The sequence below is a fragment of the Chamaea fasciata genome, unplaced genomic scaffold, assembly GCF_029207755.1.
Source record: "Chamaea fasciata isolate MVZ Bird 193981 ecotype frontalis unplaced genomic scaffold, bChaFas1.0.hap1 SCAF_7, whole genome shotgun sequence".
NCBI classification, from domain to species: Eukaryota; Metazoa; Chordata; class Aves; order Passeriformes; family Sylviidae; genus Chamaea; species Chamaea fasciata.
This window is the reverse complement of record NW_027094092.1, coordinates 20,879,477-20,900,004: the sequence shown is the minus strand read 5'-3', so window position 1 is coordinate 20,900,004 and position 20,528 is coordinate 20,879,477. Positions and strand designations below refer to the sequence as shown.

The following is a 20,528-nucleotide window of genomic DNA, read 5'->3' as shown; positions in this document are numbered from 1 at the left end:
ATTATGGTTGAGTTCTGAGTCAACTAACCGCATGGAGTGTCCAGAAGTCTCTCAGAATTAGAGTACCAAAAATGTTTTAATTTATTTTCTCTAGATGATAAGTAAGAGAAGTAGATGTGCACATTTTATGTTGCATTCAGACTATGCTAACAAATTGTAGGATTTATTGACTTAATAGGAACAATTGAGTCACTTCCATAAAATCCTTGACTTCTACAAGACTTCTACAATGTGTTATGTTTACTTAATCTATTTGGGAGCCAGATTTTTTTCAGCATGGAACCATCATGAAACAAGAAAATAGCCCTGAATGAGGTACTGAAAGTTTGCATCCTTTAGGAAATTCTGGATAACCACATGAGCCTAGAGAATGCATTTTTTTTTTCATAGCATTATGCAATGGGAAAGAGAATCCAAAGAATTCAGTCTTAGTCATCACTCATCATGGAACAGTAATACCATGAATTTTTCTAATTTCCACATTTGTAATGTGAAATAATTTGACCTTGCAAATTCTGTGAGGGAGGAGATGGACTGTGAAAGTAAGGCTTTATTTAAATACAGCAGGGTGAGGGATGAGACAATTTGTCCTTTCATAACCATGTAATCTTCGCTGTAGAAACAGAAAATCACATCAGAGAAGTAGTATTTTTAAAAGAGAAAATGGAATGCAGTGATATGTACACTGACAAACTACCAGAAAGCAAAACCTAATCAGAATTTGAAATTAAAGGGTCACTTTAATTAGAGGCAATTAAAGGCACTAGCAGGTTGCTGAAATATAGTAGAATGTTTTAACAACAAAACACTCTGCTACTAGTAGATGAAAGATCAGTCTTTTCTTCAGTGGCCATGGTATGGTAGGAACATGATCAGGAAATAGGATTCTGTGATGTTAGAGGCAGGATGAGAAACAAATTAACTGATGCTTACATTAGCACGTTCTCAAAACATTACATACCTTTTAAACCTTGGATTGGATGGTCTTCATAGATCCCTTCCAACCTCAAAGTGATTCAGTGATTCCCAAACACAGAATAAAAATTGTTCAGTAGTTAATCATAATGTGTAATTGTATTTATACTCCATGCAGTTCTTCAGGGGCAATTTTAATACACATTTAACAATACAAGGATTATTGATTAGTGCTGTTATTAATTTTATTATGAGAACATCTCTATGAGGTTGTTATCATTGTTGTATGCATTTTATAAATAGTTCTGCCTATTGTTTACACATAAAAATATAAAGTATACAGTGAATTACTATTGTCATTTTACAGATGGAAAACATGACCAAAAGATATAATCCTTATGCTCAGTGCTTTTCTAAGCATAATGCCCATTTCCACTCTTAGTGACCCATTTTAAAAATATGAGTGATTAGAAATGGAACCTCTGCAGTCAGAGTCCCTCTGTCACCAGTACCTGTTCCAACATCCACTTCCCTGAATTGTGTTTGAAAGTTGTGGTTGTTGAAATACCCCAGCTGACTACTGGTAAAGTTGGATTAATATTAGGAGCTAATTGATTCTGTGATATATTAAAAAACACAAAACAGCTTAAAAAAAATTATTGAAGAATTACCTTAACAGTTTACTATGGGGTGGTTGTTACACATGTGATTATAGAATAATCTTCACTGCCCCTCTACAAAGAAGAAAAGTTTGTGATCTAGTTTGCAGACTGGAATGTCATCTGGTCCCTTAATTTACTTTAGCCAAAGGTAGTTCATGTCATCCTTGGGAAGGATAAACTACTGATGGCAGGCAAAATATTTGTGGTTAAATTAAAATCTAGTAATTTTTAATTTGTAATAATAATTTCTAAATAATATTAACCTTCTGACTTTCTGTTTTTTGACAGAATGGTTCTCGTAGTTTTCGTGGTACAATTAGGCCAAATTCTGATCTTTGTGCAGCACAAGAGAAAAAATTACTTTCTACAATGAAGTTTTCAAATGATCATGATGATTAAGTTTCAGAACAGCTGTGATTTTTTTAGTTTTCCCTTATATAATAGTAAATTAAGCTGTGGTATAATCTGTGACTGTGAATGTCTGATGGGTTTTTCTCTCTTGTGTCTATTTTTGTTCCCTGATTATTCTAATTTATTATGGAAGATGAATAATATATCAATGGCGTAGGTGTATGTATAAAGCATTTTTTACCCCATCTTTAAAGAATCCCACTTTTTTTACTTTTATGTTCTATTTCCTATATATTGTATAATTATATTTTTTGTATTAGATTCAGTATGTTTCTATTTCTATTTTATATTTAATAAATATGAAAAACTATAATCTGTTCCCAAATAGAAATTCTTTCTGATGATGAGAAACTATTAGACCTCTCTATTTAAGTTTTAAATATTGATTTTGCTTTTCTAGCTAATCTTTCTTATATACATAGAGAGCAGTCAACAGAGGCCATTTACAGTTAGTAAATAAAACCACTGGATTACAATAAGCTAATAAAGGCAAGTGGTAATGTGTCTTTGGGTAAGAAAATCATTTTTAGGAGAAAACAAGATAGAAGTGTTCAAGCCATTTATTTCCACACTGCCTATTAACTAGATACATCCATTTTAATAATTCAGAAGTATTATTTTTGTAACTGATATGATACATAGGAGAAACTGCAAATATTATATCTCAAATTAAGTTATGTTACCGCATTTTTGTCCCTGAGGTTTCCTTCACACGTTGCATCTGAACACAGAAGAAATGAGTCCTCTAGTATTCAAGTGATTTCACATTTTTTGTGGAAGTATTTGATGTTTGGAATGAACTTGTCAGATATGTCTGTAATCTGTTGATTAATTAGAGGTCACGCTACTTACTACCAGACTTTTTTTTTACTTCAAAGGATAAATTACATTTCCAGGTATTTGAATATCTGCCTGCCTTAGAATTTTGTTTTCCTTGGCAGACTAACTACTACTATAAAGTAGTAGTTACTATAGCTACTATAAAATAGCTCCAGATTAATAAAATATATAAGTAACCATTACTGACTGTCACACATATATAAAACTGCAATGGAATCAGAATGATGAAAAGCTTGTCCTAGGGGATAAAAAAAAAAAATACTCTTTAGATCTCCAGCTAGTAGGGAAGATTTATGTATGTCATGCTGATGATACCCAGCATTTAATTCCTGTCAGGAAATAGCTCTACTGTCAGAGAGAGTTTGTGCACAGAGAATTCCCAAGTTCCCAGGTGCTCCCTAGCATTGTACATTTGGCCTTGAATGAAAAGCTCCTGCCAAGTGCTATAAAATGCTATAAACATTGGAAAAACCCAACCCACAATAAAAAAAAACTAGCTGCATTTCAATGTATGTAGTTAAGAAAGGGATAATGACTTTTCTCTGTCATTGAGCTCTGGTGTGAATTTGCAAATATTTGTGTGGTAAATGGGACAATCACTGTAGCATAGACTACCCACTTTGTGGTGTCTCAAGAACAGGTTTCATGTTATTATTAAAATTATTGTTGATTAGGAGAAGCAGAAGAGAATATAACTCTTAGTCAAAACCAGATGAATTCTCTTTCATTGTCTTTGTTTATAGATTGTATGATTAGGTGCTCTGCCTAAGGAATTTCAACTGCTTGCACTTTAGAGGTGTTTCTGTTTCATAATTATTCACAAGATTTTTATGTTCATTCTGAAGCACATGATAATCTCATGCTCTGTCAGTATGAGACACAGCACACCATGAAATGTTCTTTCTTTCCCCTCTCAAAATGCACAGGTTGCCAGAAAAACAGGAATGTGCAATGGAGATTGTTAATACGGACATATCCTAAGACACAGCGTACCTTTTGAGAAAACAAATACACAACACTTTGACATGAAGGACAATTAACAGTGCCGTGAATTACTGAGGACAGGTAAATTGAAAATTACTTTCTTTCCATTCTTTCAATCATTAATATTGTGTCTGTTAAGGCTTGCTATTACCTTTTTCCAAACTTTGTTCTTGTCTGTTCATTTATAACTTTTCCTATATTCACACAGGTTTTTTTAAGAAAAAAAAGTGTATAAATGGGTGATTGGTGATCAATGTTTACGATAGATCTCAAACCGGCTTTTAAGTTTGCAACTGTAGATTCTCCACTGATAGCAGACACAAATTATAGGGAATGAATTTACTGTGACTCATCTGTGTCAGTCTTGTAGTCGTTTGTTTGTGCTTAATGTATAAAGTACAGCTAATCATTAATCATTACCAGTCAGAGAAGTCTGCGTGCAGTCCAAGGAATTTTGGATGCAATAAGCATGGAGCTTTTCTTTAGAACATTAGTGTGTGATGATGGGAGCACAGTCCTGTATTTTGTATTTGTACAGAAGAATACCAAATCATGAGAGAAATTTAGGCTACAGAACATCTTTCAATCTGATTTTTCACTTTGTTGCCATTTTTGTGCAGTCATGATTGTGAAAAGGGAATCCTGATGGCTATCTTCTCTGGAATGGGAATTTTACATTTTCATTTAGTTAAAGAGATTCTGAAACTTTTGGAGGCTAAGAATCAGTTTTGATTTTCTTTTTTTTTTTCCATAGCACATTTTGAGACTTTATCCTACACTCAAGTATGCTATTAAGTGAGAATAATTTTGTGTTTTGAGTTCCATAACCATCCAGATCTTAAAAAAAGCTTTCAAGATAAAAAAAAGCCAATCTTAAAAAAAATAGAAATAATGATCTTATAAGAATTTCAGGATATTTTTTCAGTTATCTTTACTCCCCCCAAAGAAAGACAATCTGTATAAATCAAAAAAGAACATTGTTTTCTTCTAAAGAATAATTTGTTTTCTTTTTAGTATTTTCAAATGTATAGAAAATAATTTTACTGAAGAACAGTTTTTAGTATGCCTTAGAGTAGAATGTTACTATCTTTTCTAATAACATTGATAGAAATTAATGGGTAGCGGTGACTGTCATGTTTTGGAGACTGCTGAGAGGTGTTTTAAGAAAGGTTTTGGTGTGTTGATGCAATGCAGTTGGAGGACTTGTAATGATGGTGATGAACTAAATTAGAATTCCTTTTTATTGGTTTGTATTCATTTAAAGGCAAATTTAAAAAAGATAGAAACTAAATTTTCAAAAGAATTGTGAAAGCGTCATGGGTGTAGACCTGTCTGAACTGATATTTAGTCCTTTGTCCCCTTCCCTGTAGGAAAAGAAGTTAAAACCAACATAGCACTGTAGGTATTTCTTCTATTACTTCCATTTGTCAATGAGAATTCTTACCTCCAATCTGTTTACCACCTGCAGAGTGGAATTCTGCTCATTTATTTTTATATTTCTTAGAGCTTCAGGTTTTTGCTGTTTGGTGAGTATTTTTGGTTGATTGGTTAGTTTTGGTTTTTCTGTTTTGATGGTCTTCTTTGTTTGTTTGTTTGCTTTTAACAGTAATATTTGCTGAATAGTCATACCAGGAACTTTTTTGGCTACTATATAAAATTACTCAAATCATGTGTCTGGGTGTAGATAGTATCAGTCTTAAATTTACAGAAATATTTTTAAAATTCATTCTAGGATTGCTTTTTTGCACCACAGAAGAGAACTGCTGTGTATGGATTAAAATTAACATTCCACAAACCTCTGCTTGAAATGCATAGCTTTTTATAATGCTTGAGGAAACACAAATGGCATATATGGTGTATATATTATCTAATTAATCATATTGTTGTCTTCTGGTTAAACTTAGAAATTCCCAGGCTCATGCATTGGGTTTGCACAGTGATGTTTTGGTAGTTGGAGGGCTGCAGGGGGGCGTTCTGTGGGAAGTTGCCAGAGATTCTCACTGTGCCTGATGGAGCCGATGCCATCGGGCTCCAGAATGGACCCACTGACCCATCAGCGATGGTGGTAGTGCCTCTGAGATAACATTTTTAAGAAAGTGATAAAAAACCCCACCTGCACAACAGGCAGCAAGAGTGACAAGAGAGAATACATGAAGGAAACAGTTCAGCAAGTACCAAGGTCAGTGGAGAATGAGATGTTCCAGACACCAGAGCAGAGATTTCCCTGCAGCCTGTGGTGGAGCAGATCCACCTGCCCAGCTGAGGAGGGGAGTGATAGAAAGGCTGCAGGGACAGCTGCTATCCAGCCAGGGTCAACCCAACGCAGCTTGCCATGATAATGCAGGGATTTATTACAGCAGTAATCTTGGGGTTTTTTTCCCTCTTCATCTCAAATGATAGGTTTGTAGATTCTACTGGACCAGCAAAACTTATTATCTAATATTGGACATAAATTGCACAAGCCTCTAGCATTTAAAATACTGGGCCCTCAGCACGCTTGTTACGATATTGCCATTTTTTTTCATGCGTGCCTTAGCTTTAAATAATGTCTGTGTTTGAACATATTTTATCGTGATGGATACAGAAATTGGAATTTGTGACAGATTTTAATGTAAAAAAATCAGGTGCATTATATCTACTTTAGCAACAATTCCTTTATAAAAGTCTTAACAGCAACAAGTAACTTTATCTTCTTCAGCTGGTGTAACTTGAGGAATTGCAAGGTAATAAACTTGAAAATTTTGGTATCTTTTGAACAGGAATGGGCTCATGTAAAACTAATTTCCTTTCTGAATGTCTTGTCTTATCTACAATATTTACAATGGAGCAAATCTTTTTAAATATGTCTCAGAATGCCCTTAGGCTGAGCTATGCCTTCCATCACTTAGATAAATAGAAGTTCCTTAGTAATTGTGTTATGGGTCAAATTCCTGAATGCTTCTCAAAGTCTAGACAACTAAACTTTTTTGAGGGAAGAGAAGGAAAACATTCCAAGTAATGGTTGCTATAAATCATCACCAGATGATGTATCAATAGCATTTGTTTTCAAAATTTCATACTCACATTGGGTAACGAATTGGACCCACTGAACCTTTGTCCTCTCACAGTTTGTCATCTGCATCAGCAAAATTTCCTTGGAGCTTTTCCCCAAGAAAAGGATGAGAACCAATGCACTGTTAGAAAAGCAGATACAATACTTGAAGGTTCTGCAGGTTTTATGTAAAAAAAAGAAATTGAAAATAATGACTCAATAATTTGTAACCTTATGACTTTGTAATCCAGACTGTATAGTCCTCACAATCCTCTGCTATGAAGTATGAAAAATATTGTCAATATTTAGGCTTTAATGTCCTCCAAAGGATCAGATTGACTATGAATGTACTGTGCTTAAAGATTGATGCTTGAAAAATCTATGAAATGGTAGCCTTGCAATCGTAAATTCATATATTCTCAACTTTTTGGAAAATAGTCCATCCTGCATAAGGTTTTCTAACTGGCTAAATTTCAAAGCAACAGCTATTTTAGTTACAGCTTCTATTCTTAGGTGAGAAATATTAAAAACTTCAGTATTAGTGGTTACTGGTACTCTTTAGCTTCTCATACTTAGAAGCAGGAAGAAACTAATTACTGTTTGACCAAAGGGGGAGGGCAAAAATAGAAAAAGTACAGAAATCCAAATGTCAAAAGCAAAAAGCTAAAGCAAATATGTTTTAAAATATTTGAAACACTTTTGTGTCACCTTATGTGACATTCAAGAGAAATGTTGTTCCAGTTGTTATTCCAGAATGTGAAGAACTGGCTGAATGTGCTCAGTTAGCCCTCAAGGAACTGACCTGCCATCAGCAGGTGAAGGTGTTTTGGTAGATAATATAAATCCTTTCAGCCAGTAGCTGATGACACCTGCTTCTTACTGTTCATCTGCAGAAAGATGAATCTGCTTTCTACTCGGGGGTTGGCTCACTGCTGGCACATTTCAGTGATGTGATTGTGGGATTATGTTGCCCTGAACACTTTCTCAGTAATGTTTGAGACCAGTAAAACTTTATCCTGGTCCACAGGACATCCCATGCATTTTCTTCCTTTTTAGAGATATAATTTGCCGCTGAATCCATGCCTCTCAATGTGGTTTGAAAATCTCTAGAAAACTTGGGCTGTATCTGAATTACAATGAAATGTGAAAGCAGAGGAATTCTGAAATGTTCCAGGGTATTTGAATTTTTAACGTCATATCATTTATAATTAAGAATTGGGCTATAATAAGTACATTTAAAAAATAACAGAAATACCTCTGAATATGTAAAAATATGTTGGATTATAGGTTGTCTTGTAAATGCTAAAATTAATAATTTTGGAAGAAAATAATTAGAGCTATGGAAATATTATAATCATCAGTATTTTTCATCCATCTTATTTTCTTTATATTGTATTTTTAATGTAGTCAAAGAGGACGTTTTCACCAGTGAAAATTTGAGCACAATTCCCTTTGAGGTACATGAGAATCATGTTTCTCATCTCCCAGCGTGTCTAAAATATTTAGCCTCAATCTGTGCGTATTGTGTGTTCCCTAAGGCAAATGAAGTTTGTGGCCAGCTCTACTTCTGATTCAAGGTGTGAGCTGTATTGCCTGGACAGTATTGTGCACTACATTGCCTCTGTTGTGACAATAACTTTGGGACTGAAATGACTGTTCCTTTTCACTCTTCCTGTTGCCATCCCAGGTAGTTTTCACATGAAGCTACATCATTATGTTGCTGATCAAACATTGTACTTAGAATCTCCTAAGGTCTAAATTCCCTGTGGAAGGACGAGACACTGTTATAACGGAAGACTCCCCTCAAGCTTCCATTTGCCAGGAAACAAACCACATTGCTTAGGAGAATGATTAGTACTGCTAAAGCTACTGAATGCACTGATATGAGTTTAAAACTTTTACAGTTCTTAATAATGACCCATTTCTTGAATTCACAACTCCCTCACAGCTTAAAAAAATAAAACAGAGCAAACCAGTAAAAAGACAAGCATGTGATTCAGCCTAAATATGCTAACAGGCACCATCTTGGACTGTAACATAATCAAGTAGCAAAATAGTCTTATGACTTTTGTTTCTCTTATCGGTCTGCATATAGATGTTTTACAATTTGAGATCCATACCATTTGAATGGATAACTTCTTTCTCTTTCATATATACATCTTTTTTTTTTTTTTTTTTTTTTTTTTTTTTTTTTTTTTTTTTAACCCATGACCCTTCATATTACCAATGCTGCAAAATTATGGTATACCAAAATTGAGAGACTCGGGAGTGAAAATTTCCCTCATCATGGGAGTGAAGACTTCTGAAATAAATATAAGGAGTATGAGTCTCTGACATGGCTTATGAGACAGTATTATAGACTGTGAAGGTGAATTAATGAGCAAAGTGGAGGGCATGAGGGAAGATCAAACTTGATGGTTAAGTGCATTATCATAGGAACATCACACAAAATGGTATATGATCAAGTGATTAGTTCCAAGGCTAGAAAGGTCTTTAAAAGTATTATCTTCTACTGTCTTGATTCACATATCTGGCTTCAAGTATGGAATTTAATGAAAATTAAGTGCTTTTAAATTACTGATACCAACAGGTCTCTGTATTTTATATAAGTTATTGTGTGTTTAACTGTGTCTTAGAAGTCCACATTCAGTTGAAACAATAGGAATTAATCAGGAAGAAATGGGCATAATTTTCAGTGAACACTAGAAATACGTGTAAAATTGTTTGAGTTGTATATGAGAACCCCCTGAGCAAGGCCGACATATGGCTGGCGATATCCTGTGGGGAACCATAGTATGCAAGGCAGTAATAATAATCCTTCTTAGAAAATAAAGGTCACAAGTGATAGCAAGTGCCAAGAAAGCATCAGGGAATTTTTTTAGAGCCTACTGGGTCAGTAAAACCTCAGTAGGCTCATGTATTTCTTTAACTGTAAAAAAACCAATTCAGTTTGGATCAGGGAATATAAGAGCTTGTGAGTTAAGTAAAAACTTCTTCCTACCCTGAGCCAATGCCTATTTCTTCTAGGAGGATATATTAGTTTTAGGAGGTTATGCATTGGAGCTATTGACCTGATTTCCAGCTCTGTTGTTTTCCTGAAAATCCAAAGTTGGTGGAAGCTAAGGCAGCATGCATTTCAGTGAATCAGTTCCTATATTTTTATATATGGACACAGTTATGGATAAATAAAAAATATTTCTGTTTATTTCATATACTATAAAAAAAGTACATTTCAAATTAACATAAATTTAAGGAAGTTCTGTATTAGTAAGTGATTAATTGAAGTAACCAGAAGCTCACTTTTTTTCCTTCTAGATTACTCTGTTCATGTCACATTAAGAATTGTGACAAATAATAGAATTTTTTTTTGTAATGGTAGTGATGATCACTCCAGCTTCTGAATGATGAATATTCATATGGAAAAAGTTATTTTTGTCAACAAGTTAGTTCTAAGTGCAGCTGGCATGTACTTGACTTTTAGGACTGTTCAGAAAGAGGAATAAAAATTAAGTCATGTTATTGATGCAACTGGATAAATGTTAAGGCATGTAAGCAGAAGAAAGGATAGCAGGAGTTAGGATGACTATTGACTATTTTTCACATGGAAAAATTCAAATTTTCAATCATGTCTTTGAATTAACACTTACTGACCCACATATTTCTCTCTTGTAATTGACTTCAGAAACATATATTAATTTATGTGTAACCCATGCAACTATATAGAGAAATATGAAAATATTTGTGATATGCTGATATTTATGGAAAAAATAATTTAAAGATTGTGTGTAATGATAATTCTGGCCAATTATTTGATTAGCCATACTAGCCTTTATTTGGAGTTTGGTTACTGTATTGTGTCTATCAAACATCTGCTTGTTTGTATTTGGAAAAAAATTGCCCCTACCTTAGCAAATATAATAGACTGCATTTGAAAATGCAACTTTTTTTTTGTTAACATGAAATTGCCTTCTTTTTTGTTTGTTTGTTTGTTTGTTTGTTTGTTTTTAATCCCATGCAGGTTTTCCTCTCAGACCAACCATTATGTTTTCAATGAATTTGTCTCAAATGTCTTTATAGGTGACTTCTTCAAAAGGTCTCTTTACAGCTTTTCTTTTTTTGGTAGCTGGAATGGTTTTCTTTGATGTGCAAACTGCCAGTGTACAGAGATCCATTGTCCTCTAGATTGGCAGCTTCCTGTACTTTGGCTGCTCTGTTGCTGTGTTCTTGTTCCTTAGCATTTACTACCCAGTTCATCTGTATTTATAAAAAGTTAGCACGAAGCAGCTTGTATCTGCACCTGCTCTACAGGAGCAAGTTCTCACCATGGCTGTTACCAGAATTAGTATCTTGTTTGTCGTTCGCTGCTGATACAGATTTTTGTGTTTCTAATTTTTATATAAACTGCATTGATTTGGAAAATTTGATGATTTATGACAGATAAGCTGGTTAATACCTTCATTTCAAAACTCAGTCTCTCTATATGGTTTAACTTTAACTTGAATTCACTAAACTACAGTTTAACTATCCAGTATAACTCACCCATCCATCAGGGCTGATGATGAATTTTTGCACTATGGGACTCATCTATGAAAGTTACAGGATTTTTTTAGACATATGGATAACAGCAACAAATTGAATTTAAAAATAACAAATTACTGATTTGAATTCTGTGAAATGTATATGCCTAGAAAAATACTGAACTCTATAAAAATATTTTAGTGCCCACTAATCTATTTGTCCTGTTTCCAGGTGTAAGGTTTTAATCCACTACACTTTTTGTGTCTGAATAATTTGCACCAGATTACTGGAGAAATCCTCAGAATATAGTCTCGCATTTCATGCTGATATCAAAATACAGTGTTCTATTATATTTTAGTATTATTTTTAATCTGTTTCTTCTTTCTTGACAAATCAGAAGTTGGTCAGTACAGTTAGGATTCTTTGTTAGCAAAAGTTGATGGCATTAGATGAATCAATGTTTCTTTACCAATTGCATTAATAGGAAATTCTCAGATTCTTGTGGCCTTACAGATTTGGGCCATAAGAACTTCGGTTTTGTAAAAACCTTTGTAAAAATAAATAAAGAAGTTAAAACCATAGCATTTGCTGTAGTGCTTTTTCTGGATTACTGCCAGTACAACTGGGAAAATCACTCATGCAATTATTCCAGCAATTATACAGAGCTATAGATCTAGCAAAGTGCATACCTTACATAACAAAACAATAAAAAGCTAAAACAGAGTGGAGAGAATAGTGAAGGAAAGTAATTTCACTGTGGTTTTGTGAAATGCAGCACTGTATGCACTCACATTTGATCATATGGCATCAAGCTCTTCACTCTCTGTCCTTTGCAACAGATGTATGAAGTGTATAAAGACAGTGTGTAGACCTAGTTCAAGACAATATTCTTTAATTATTATCTTTTTAGTGCTCTAGGAATTGCCCTCTCACTGAATTAGGCTACCTTCAACCCTTTAGCCCCCGGTGATATAAGGAAATAAAGACCGACTGAGAAACTGAGTCTAATTAGTGGGAGGCTGTGTGCAGCTTTTTAACATTATTACTCTTTTCAGAGTAACAGGCAGGTGGGATCATGGGGAAGAAATGAATGCTTTTGTTCAGCTTTTGCATTTATGCTCTTATGCTCTTTTTTTTGTTAGATATGTAAAAAATTAATAGATGTAAATTAAGGATTGACTTTATGGAACCTTAGCTTAATAAATAATCTGTACTTCCTAAATGATTTTACAAAGCAAGATTTAGGTTCATTACACTTCCCTAAAACTGCAGGCTTTGCCTTTTTTTTTTTTTTCTTCCAATCACAAATGCAGGTTAGATCTCCCATCAAGGGCGAGTTTAGTCCAAGTTTAGTAAAGTGTCACTAGATTTTTATGCAATTCATTGGCAGTTGAAAGGTTCCTATATTTAGAATAATGGGGAATCAGAGATGGAAGGATGATAAGCTTAGAGAAGGAAATTTGCTTTAATACTACTAATTTATGAAATGCTTGCATCACATTAAAATTTTCATGTTGTTGCTGGGTTTCTTGAAGAGTGTAGAGTGTAAAATTTTAATGTTTTTTTCTACCTTTAGTCTCCTTTCCATTCAGATATGAGAAGGAGTTTTCATAGAGCTACTGTGCTGCTCACTTCTTTTGTGGTGGATGAGAGTGGTTACATAAAATGTATGTTTTTATTTTATTCTACAGAAAGGATCACAAAATTTCTGATCCTGGTGCCACCAGTGCCAAAGTCTTCCTGTGTCTGAGAGCTGAAAGATGTAAACTGCATACCTCAGAAAACTGGCATTAGCAGAGTAGTTCATGGGTGGAGGATCATAACAGCTTCTTAGGGGTTTTCCTCTGAGAGAAAAACACCATTAAATTAGCATAGCTATACAAGAAGAAATAAAATCTTTAGGTGAGAGGTAACAGCTAATATTTTTTGAAAACTTTCTGGAAAATAGCACAGCTTTCCTGAAGTCAGTAGAGTAGAGCAGATTTAAGCCATCTAAAAATTTATTACTTATATTTTAGAAACTAAAATTGTCATTAAGATGTTGACTTGACCATGGTTTCATTGTACAGATGGGACTGACATCAAATTTTCGAAGACACTTTCCCTTCAGCATGGCAAGTCTGTTTTGATTTTACTGTGCCCATTTAATCATTATTTTTTCTTGCTGTTGCTAAGAATGGTGCCCATTTTAGATTGACTGGTGATTTTTCTGAACATCAGTCTGCTACGCACTGTGCTCAGATCCACCAAACTTATTTCAAATTACATGTGAGAACATCCCACCCTTTACTCCTCCACACACTGCTCTTAATATAGGGATTGTATTCACATCAAAGCTGTCAGAATGTTTCTGTGATCTCATTAGCTATACTTATTTCTACCTACAGAATAAATGAATCATCAACTGAAACAGCACTAAAGACCAACTGCTAAAACTCACATGGCTATAAGTATATCCATGCCGAGAAGAGCTATCTTTTCAAGTCTGGAGATCCAAGTCGCTAAAATTGTGAGCTCTGCAGACCTAAAAAGGGGTTAAGTCATTTTTTTGAGATGAATTTGGGTCTAAAGATTTTAATATGGAAAAAAAATTTAAATCCAGTAATAAGTAGTTTTATAATTTCACAAAGCCTTCAAGTAAAAACCCTGTCTGTTTATATAACACTGAAGGAATTGAACCAAAATAATGTTTTAATGTTTGTGGGTTTTGTGCTCTGTTTTTATTTATGTAGTTAAAATGCACAGTTGTTTCAGTTTACAACCGTGTGAGTTACACTAGATAGGTGGTACCAAACAGAAATTAGCTCAGTTAATTCAGCCAATTTAAATCTTATGTATATAAACACTCACTGTAGGGGAGTGAAATCTTGCTAAATGAGAAAATGAAGAGAAATTGGACATAGAAGCTAGGTGTTAAATAAATGAGGTGGATATATTGGTGGTGACTGATGGCAGGTATAAGATCTGCTTAGTGAAAAATCAAAACTATGTTGAGTCCAGGTGCTGGTTAGTAATACTGTTTGAAGATCATTTTAGCAGCTCATGTGGGAAGTGTGGTGACTGGTAACAAAAATCTGTAACAACCAGCAGCCATTTCTCAAGGGACTGAGCAACATGAATGTGTCAGCAAGTTGAGGCAGGTACCTACCTCTCTGTAAGTTCAGGGCTCTTCCTTTTTATGGATGAGAGAGATGAGTCTAACAGAGAAAAGACAGAGAATTCAGACTTGGTTCTTTGGTCATGGAATTCTTCTAATTCTGTATCTTCTTTCTTTACAATTAAGGGGGAAGGAGTTTACAGACTTGACAAATTGAGATTTTTTTAAATATATATAAGTAGTGTAAAATAGCAGAAAATGGAAAACACTGCATCTTTCATTCAAACAGGTATGAAGATAAAAAGCATTCTTTTTACAGAGGAACTCCATGTGTCACTGCCACACACAACTCCTCTGGGCCCCTGCAGAACAAATCTAGTGGAATAAGTGAATGTCTGCCCAATCAAAACAAATCTCACACCAGTGCATAAGCACACTCATATTCTGAATTGCAGTAGAAACAGCTTTTCCTGGCATAGCTTTTCAGGAGTTTGTGTCTGCATCCAGCTCACTTCAATACAATACATTAGAACTAGGATTCAGAATTCCTACTTACACAACTGACATTTCCTCTTTCCAGAGCTAATAGAGAAATGAGTTTTGCAAGTGGTCATGTGTACAGTATAGTGTCCCTTGTGATGTTGTGGGGAATGTCCCAGTACATCACAACAAAATTGCATGTCCTTAATAGTCTCTTGTAATCATTCAATCATGTCAGCTCATTAGTAGTAGATGCTGGAGAATGTCTGGTAGATATTGAGTGAACAATCATAATTGTTTCCACATCATGTTGTATTGTTCTGAGGCAATTTTTTATAAGTCAGAAGGTAAAACTAGTAAGTACTGATTGGGTGTTTAACTCCAAAAGGAAAAATGGATGTGTACATGCAAACCATGTGAGACAGGGAAATATTCTTCTCACATAAATTGGCTGAATATTATGAAGATTTATATGAACAGTGACCTTTGAAAATCTGGTATTTCAGTATCATGAAGTCAAGTAATAACTTTTTGTGATACCATATAGCTGATTTAGCTGATTCTGTTTACTGCCAGTCTGCATATGTGTGTCTAGATCAAGGAACTGAGAATTTCAGTGCAAAGGCTTTGAATGTCCTGCAGTCAGCTTGTGTCCAGTCAGGCTGACTGCATTTGGAAACCAGGGAGTAAGGAGTTGGCAGTGGCAGCTTGCCAAAGGCAAATGAAGAAGGCAGCAGCATGAGCTTCAGGAGAGGATGGAGAGGAGTCTGTGGGAGGGAGCAGTCCTCTGATAGTCTAATATGTCTATTTTAATCTATTGTTTAATTTATCTCATTTATCTATCTTATCTCTGTGGTTTTTATTTATCTTTTTTCTGTTTTACTGTAAGCAGAGAGGCTGTAGCATCCAGAAACACAGCATGAGAAACAGCCTCAGCCAATATAAATCAGTGTACTTTGTTTGAAGGCAGAGAATCTGGCCATTAATGTCAAGTAAAGTTACTGGAGTTTGATTTCTGGGAGAGTTGACTGAGCACACACAACTCAGAGTAAAGTAAATGGGAGAGACAGGCTCAGTATCTCTGAAAATCAGGCCCGTGATTTCTAATAGGTCATAGGCATTTATAAAAGAAGGATTAAATTCTGCTGTGTTTTAAAGCCTTTGAGCCCACCACCTTAGCCATAGTTACAGAGCTGTGTGTGGTAAACAGATATAATTAAGCTTATGGAGAATCCTGGTTTTATTGTGTTGGTTTTTTTGTGGTTTTGTTTTGTTGGAGTTTTTTGTTTTGGTTTGGGTTTGATTTTTTTTTCCCTTTTCTCATTCTAGTTTAATTATGAAAACTTGCTTGGTTCCAAATATATTTTCTGTGTTATGACTGACCATGTTTTTTAGAGATCCCAGGACAGGCTGGGTAATACCTATGAAATGTTTGGGGAAACTGAGTACAAGTTTTTCTGTGGGGATCTGCTGAAGCTTTAAATACAAATTTTTTTCCAGTAGGGAGTAGGCAAAGGCTAGAAAACTACTTTGGAATTTACCCCCTTTCTAGTTCAGGCAAGTAGCATTAACAATATCAGGTCCAATTGAATTTTTCCTGTGCTATGATCTGTCCATCCTCGAGGCACATACTGCCCATGAAGGTGAGAGAAATAAGAGTTCTTTTCTCCAAGGAATTTTCACACACACTGGGAATCCTGATTATTCACTCTGCAGATAATGATTAAAAATAAAGTGCTATGCTAAACTGGATTTTAAGTTGTGTTTTTGTGTACATTTGTATGGATAGGAAAAAAGGAAGCATGGGCCATAAGTCAAAAAACCTGAAGTAATGCAAACTTCTGTTACACTTGACATTTGAGCTTTTCCAGTGAGTTCTTTGTGTAAAAGTCCATTCCTGGGCATTACTGTCACTTCTGCTTTCTCTATGGAACATTAACTCTGTTTTCATTGCTCACATCTAGCAATGATCAGATGAAGCGTGGCATATCCAAGCTGATAACCTATGATTTGCTTCCTTTATGTACGAGCATATACAAATATTTCAGCACGGGCTTTTTTTGTTAAAATGCTGGTTGTTCCATGTAGAAGAAAATAAAAAAGAAAACAACCCAAACAACAAAAATCTTTCCATTTTTAATTTTTTTTTTCTTTGATGATGAAATATTTAAAGACGTGCTTGTGAAATGATAGAACTAACCCATCCTAACAGGTCATAAGGTAGCTCAAGCATCATACCCCCTATCTTCTATGCAAGTTGAGTCATCTCTCAGGGTCGAATTTTGTTAGGATGAAAAGAATTACAGAAGGGATGTACCTCTGCTGTGTTTGTAGTTCTGTTTTGGAGAGTTGCTAGTGAAAGCCTTGCCTTGGGAACTAAGACTGATAAGTTACTCCACTGATGTTCCAGTTCTGGAGATATAAGTGCAGTCTGAGATACCCACTGAGCCTCCAGCCAAGAGAGGGTTCCTAAATGCTGCAGTCCACTGCAAACTGTGGACATGAAATGTTTTGCAAAACTGGTCAGGTGGCAGCTTGAGAGGAATGTGCATAACTCAGCTGTGTGGTGTGGGCAGAGGGGCTGTGGTGATGGGGCAACTGGAGACTTAAACAACAATGAAGTTGTTGATCTGGAATGAAGTGAAACCTTTTATTTACAGAAGATTTAATTTTTGTGGCTTTCTACGTATTTGTTATTACACCACCTTACCTATTCATTACTCTTATTAACTTTAGGATGATGTGATCTAGGGTGCTAGGATAGAAAGTTTGGTCCTCTGTGCATTTTAAATGTTATCTAAAGAATTATTAAATATTTTCTATTCATAGGGCTATTATTTTCTTGTAACAGAGATGATAACCCGACTATGATACACAGGAGTGAGACAGCCTAGCAGAGGGTATAAGGAAGAATATGATGGGGGCAGACGGATAGAAAGAAAATTATGGGGATTGTAAAATGAGAGTGATTGCAACCAAGTAATTGTATTATAACTTTTGAAGTGCTAATTTTTCCTTACCCTCACAGGCTCTTCTAGTCTCCATAAGAAGAGAGGACAAGGCAGAAATAAGTCATACAGACAAAAGTGAGTGTTAAGCTGATGGACTCAAGACTTAGTGTTCCATTGGTCATTTTGTTGAAAAACAGTGGATGAAGTAAGGGAAAGTGGAATAATCTTGCATTTGTAGATATGCCGTTTTTCTTCTCTTGATCATTGGGTGTTAGGTAACTTTGAAAAGAAAAGCTGTGGATTTGCTACAGGGTTAAACATGTCCTATAGTTGAAGTCACTAACTCACTAGGAATATCTTATGGCCATATGTGACAATCATTAATTTTCAGAATTGCTCAACTCTTCGTGCAGATCTGTGACACTTTCAGATTTAGAGGCAGCCAAGTGTGTGAATTTCACTATTTTCCATATAGTGTGTGGAAAATTATCCAGAATGTTTTACATTAAAATTCAAGGTTCATGCAGCACACCTTCCATATAGCACTGCTGCAGATTAAATTCACTTATACATTAGGACAGGTGCCAATGCAATCATAATAGAGGGCTGAAGTGCTGAAATGATGAAGTGGTTCTTTTGCTGCCTTCCTTGGCACGTGTTCAGCACCCCACTTTGATTCAAACATCATACCCTATTTGGTAAGACTCTTGAGAGCAATAATAAATTATCTGTTATGAACCTGATTTGTTTGGAGAGGATGTAAAGTGTACAGGAAATCTGGTATAAAATAACCATAGATTTTTCAGATCATGCATATAACAGTTCTGGAAATTTAGTTTTCATATCTAAGTACTTCTGAATAAAGAACTGAGAGTGGCTCTTCAGTAAATGTCATAGGAATATGGTCCTGCTTTGGATGTGTCCCTCAGACAGAAAAACAACCAGACCCCCAATCTCATTGGCTGGACTAAGCCCACTGAATATTTTTTCTTACAAAGCAATGTCATCTGTGTCAAGATCATGTAGCATGTCATTTTTCTGTGCACTCAGACTGATTGATTAGTTCCCAGTCATTCTAAATATATTTCTGTTAAATAATCTGTAGAGCTGATTTCATCTGATTTAATCCTTTTCAAAGGATTTTTTTTTCCATAGAAAAAAGGTCATTTATCCCAATAGCACTTTAGAAAGGAACTGCTGCTTTTTGACTTTTGTTGTTGTTGTTGTTTTAGCATTATCCGTAGATATACTGTTTGCATTAATTTCTGTTGGAAATGTTATGAAAATGTTTATTGAATATTCTAGCTTGAGGCTGATCTAATATTTGGTGAATAATACAGAACATTTTGATGACTTCTTAATAATTCCCCAGATACTTAAATGAAAAAATAAAAGGCATTGATTATAAACAGAGTAAGGTGGAAACAATGTTTTACACTGCTTAGAAATACTTTATGCATTTTTTCATGGTTTAAATTTCTAATGCATTTTATTGCTAGAAAGCATTCTTTCCTCTCCAGTAATTTCAATTTCAAAATATCATTTGGGGACATTTTTAAAAAAGTTTTATAGGAAGGTGTTAAACAGATAATGTGCTCCACCTGCAGATTGTAAGGTCTGTATGTGCTAATGTTCTGGGCATTTCAAAATATATATGTGTAAGTATAGGCAAATACATATATGTGGATGTGCAATTAGTTTTAGAAAGAAAGAACACTGATTTGTTAGGAAAGGGCACATAAACATAATGGCAATAAACATAAAACTTGTATCTTTTTTTCTGATTCAGAAGTAAAAAAATACGACTACATATCTTTTTAATACAATAAATTATTTCTTAGGCAAGGCTGCACTCAAAAGCTGGAAAGCTGCAATTAGGCACAGATTGATGGTATCATTCAACAGTGAAAACCAGGGAGAGCTCTTGCTCTGAATAATTGCTCTAGATTGAAATCCAATAATAAAGTCTGATGCAGTCTGGCATGCGGGCATCTCTACTAGGAATTTAAGTATAATCCGGGGATTTACCAGCTGGAGGTGGTGGGAGAAGGAGGGAATCTGAACATATTGGTCATAGAATGACTATCTGCTGACACTGTCAAGTATCAGGGAAATGACAAAGGTTCTAGAAGGCATTCATGGGGAATTATTAGCAGCCTTAGAGGAATAGTAGTGTCATTTTCTAATGGGCAAAATGTAGTGTGACATATCAGATACTTATATTAAGAAGAAGCAATGTGATTTTGAGTATGTTCGGAGTAGGGAGAGTGAAATGGCAGTTTAGAGCATGAGACAACGTTCTGTGTAGTGGAGTCCAGCTGAAGTTAAGAGAAGGTGGTTTTCTCTAAACAGATTGGAGAGGGAGAATAACTATATTGAAAGACAATATTAAAACTGTATAAGTTATTATTAACCAATCATAAATTGAAGAAGATCTGTAATAAGTCATGAAGTGAAGTTCTAAAACAATTTCTAAGTAGAGTAGAGTCAGAGAAATGAAATGGTTTTAAGGTGAGGTTTGAAATAAAAGTTATGTAAATATGTCCAAAAATTCCTGCCATAAGTAGGAACATATTGATATCTGATGTTCCATTTTATCTAAAGGATGTTGAAAGTAGTCTTGGCAGCCTCTAATTTTC

At 34.8% G+C, this 20,528-nt stretch overlaps 1 protein-coding gene across 3 annotated transcripts in view; it reads left to right on the top strand.

The window, feature by feature from the left end:
* Window positions 1-20,528, top strand: part of LRRC4C (leucine rich repeat containing 4C) — a 502,291-nt gene that overhangs the window by 290,850 nt on the left and 190,913 nt on the right. For all 3 annotated transcript variants that reach the window (XM_066187873.1, XM_066187872.1, XM_066187874.1), the window contains exon 3: window positions 3,755-3,893. The gene's annotated coding sequence lies outside the window, so the exon portion shown is untranslated. The remainder of the gene's footprint in view (window positions 1-3,754; window positions 3,894-20,528) is intronic.